Consider the following 3,707-nt stretch of genomic DNA (forward strand, 5'->3'; position numbering starts at 1 on the left):
TGTAATTATTTTTGCTAATAAATAAATATTATGCATGTTCAATATTTATTCTGTGAATTATTTGTTAAGTGGTATATGTGTTTGGATGTTTAAAAATAATATAAATTGAGTATTTTAATTTTTATATGTCCAAAATAAAATACAGATAATTGTCATATCTTCTTATTTATTTTTATGTTGATTAATGATTTAATAGGAAATATATGGATTTTATAAATTCTTTTTCCGAGTATTTATAAACTATTTTATACAATCGGGAACCAGCCGACGTCACCCATTTTTACGTTTTCATAACCCAAAACTCTTCCGAGAACTCCTTCTTAACCTAATTGTAATATTCCGAGCATTTTCCATGTTTCGACTTTTTCGATCCGGTATACGGTTTGTCCTGTGCGGGTCCCGGCGCAATATTATCGATACAAAATTCGTTTCGGTAAATCAATAAAACTCGTATTTTTTATAAACGGAATCTTTTTATTAAACTATTATAATTATCACCTCGTAATACGTGTAACCAGACGCTGAGACCAAGACCGCAGTACAAATTGTACAGATTTGGATAATTATCCCGAAAACCGGTACCGTTTGGATACGGTTTTATAAATAAACGTACTATTTTATATCCGGAATGATCCAACGGGATACCAATTTTTCGTAATTATAAATAGCCTTTACCGTATTTTATTTCGTACCAAAAATCATTTGCAAACAGTATTTACAGAATTTTCCAGAGAAAATATTTATATTCATATAAACCTTCCGAGAATCAAACTGCAAAATCAAGGTGTTATTGATATCCGTTTGGAAAGCTCTAGTAATCAAAACGAAGGGTTTGAGGAGTACTATCAGATTATCCAAGTTTCAGAACTATAGAATCAAAGGTTGATTTTATATATTTTTATTTATTTTTGAATTATTTTGATTAAAATTATAAATTTTTGTTCGGATGATTGTTTGAATGATTTGATGCTTGCATGTTGTAGATCTTGTTTTCCTGATGATTTTGATATGTCATATGACTGATTTGGATTTCAATAACATGTTCAAAATTGAGTTTGATTTTCGAATTTTTAAATTAGGGTTTATAACCCGTATGAATGTTTTTTTATCGTAGGTAACCCGCAGCCGCTACCCTTCGGGTGCGCACTGGGTAAACCCTACGGATTCACGCAATAGCCTGCAAACCACTTGAACCAAGGTAAACCGCATTTAAGCGATAGGCTCTGACTCAGGAGGCATAATCATAAATTCTCCTCCCGTGGGATTCGCACCTGTGACCAAGAGGATAGTTTTCCCCTCTTTAACCAGCTGAGCCAACCCTTGCTGGCCCCGTATGAATGTTCTTAATTGAAATTTAAGGCTTTTTGTTCCAGGGGTTATTAAATGTTCTAGATGGGTGGGTTTTGTTCCTCTTGAAGTTTGCAATCGATTCATGTATAGTATGTTATCAGACGATTCCTGGTTTGAACGGAGTTGTCTTTTGAAAGTTCGCCGGTGTTCTTCATTTCCCGACCATTTTCCGGCCATTCCTATTATGGCTTAAGTGTTTTGATTGTATGTACATGTTCCTGGTGATCTGTACTTCGATTCTGGAGAGTTTCATGGCCTGAGGTGGCCAGAATCGTGTTCTGCGGCCACACTCCGGCGAGTCGACGGCAAGGGTTTGCAAAATTGTAAACAGGCCCCTCGACTTTTGGGGAAGAAACAGTTTAGTCCCCCAGGTTTCCAGAGTTTGCATATTTTGGATTCCTGTTTATAAATTATTTAAAAATCATATTTTTTATTTATTTTAATTATAAAAATTCGTTTTTAATTAATAAAAATTCCAAAAATTATTATTTTAATTCCAAAAATTATTTTTAATTCAAAAATAAATCTAAATTAATTAGTTAATTAATTTTAGTTAGTAATTAATTGATTAATTGGTCAATTAATTCGAGAATTAATTGATTTAATTAATTATTAATTGATTTTAATTAATTATTTAATTAGATTTAACTATTTATAAATGATTTAAAAATTCCAAAAAGTAGTTTCGAGCTTTAAAATATTATTTTAAATTGTTTTCAAGGCTCGATAATTATTAGAAAATTATTTTGAAGCCAGATTTGGCTAACTGAACCCTGTTTATTGCTTTAAAATTGATCCAACGACCTGTTTTAATTCTGAAAAATGTTTTAAGAATCATATTAAATATTCGAAAGCCTGTTTATGACCCGAGACTTCTTTCTAAATGGAATGTCATTGATTGTTTGACATGTTACGTGTTATATGTGACTTGTTATTTGACTATCGGTCTATATGTTCAGTGTTTACTTGTTTTTAGCGTAACTTTCAATCCGTTAGCCGGATTTGGGTAAAACGAAGGGTAGATAGAAGTGTATACCGAATAGAATCGTATGAGTTGAGTATTGATAGATCTTTATGATATGTGAGCAGAGGAAGCAAGGCGTAGGAAAGGGAAGCAAGTAGTTGAGGAATACGAGATTGTCATTGAAAGTTAGTGAAGTGTAGCAAGCTAATATCAGGAAAGTGTTCTGAACTTTCTCGAGATATATTGTAGATAATTGATAATCTTGGTTTTATATTGCAAGTGCTTTGAAGCACTGAACCCTAAAACCTTGATTCTAGTTATTGATCTTTAAGTCGTAAACCTTATTCCTTCTGAACCATTGATTTTTGATTATCTAAATACAAACCACTAAGATACAATAATACTCCACAAATACATACAAACTAAATACTGAACACTGAATCAAGATTGCCTACAGATTCAAACCCTTGTACCTTATGCTTTGAAAGACCAAATCCTTATAACCTTGAAACTTTGATTCTTTTGTTATCCAATTCTTTCACCACCTGATAGCCATTCTCTGAAATTGTCATATTGTTTCCTTGTGAAGATTGAAACCTTCTCATGATTAGAAATTCAATATTGTTTATGATTCTATTTATTTCTTTACATTGTTTATTCCGTTATTATGATAGAATTGGATTGTTTTATAAAATTGTGGACCAGATTCGTGGTCAGACCAGATTGGTGGTCAAGTAAGGCCAATGTGTGCCTTGGATCCAGTAATTAGAGCAGGGTTGTGTACCTTGCTCGGGGTTCGTGCGTGACTAATCAGTAGCCTAACATTGGTTTTTTTAAAAAACATATAATATCCAATTCTAAATCATTATTCATTGTTCACTTGATACCATAACTCTTTTCACTTGATGATCATTATTCTCAGTCTTTTTAGTGTGACTTGCTGAGCTAGTTAGCTCATTTATGCGATGTTGTTTATGTTCTTTTCCAGTTAAGAAGGAACCTGTTGGTAGCGAGGATCCCCAATCCAGTGCGAGAGCTAGGGGTCCAGGTTGATCGAGTTAAACTAGCTGACAGCTTTTGGAATAGTTTAAGTTTATGAAGTTTGTAATAAGGTTTAATATTCAGTTGTAAGTTTGAATAGTTGGGATTTGGGCATTTGTAATATAAATGTGTGTGGCTTGTGTGCATACTTTAACCTATTGCGGTCCGTGGTAGTTGGTAAGTAAGGTCACTGTATATTATTATTATCTTTATTATTGTTATAAGAAGGTTATAAATAAGGTGTGTGTGTGTGTGGATCCAAACTTCTGACCCGGGTTTGGAGGGCGCCACAGATAGGCTAGCTAAGTTAGCTCATTTTCTACCTATTCATGGAAGATTTTCATTGGACAAA

Source organism: Apium graveolens, chromosome 3, assembly GCF_009905375.1.
Source record: "Apium graveolens cultivar Ventura chromosome 3, ASM990537v1, whole genome shotgun sequence".
NCBI lineage: Eukaryota > Viridiplantae > Streptophyta > Magnoliopsida > Apiales > Apiaceae > Apium > Apium graveolens.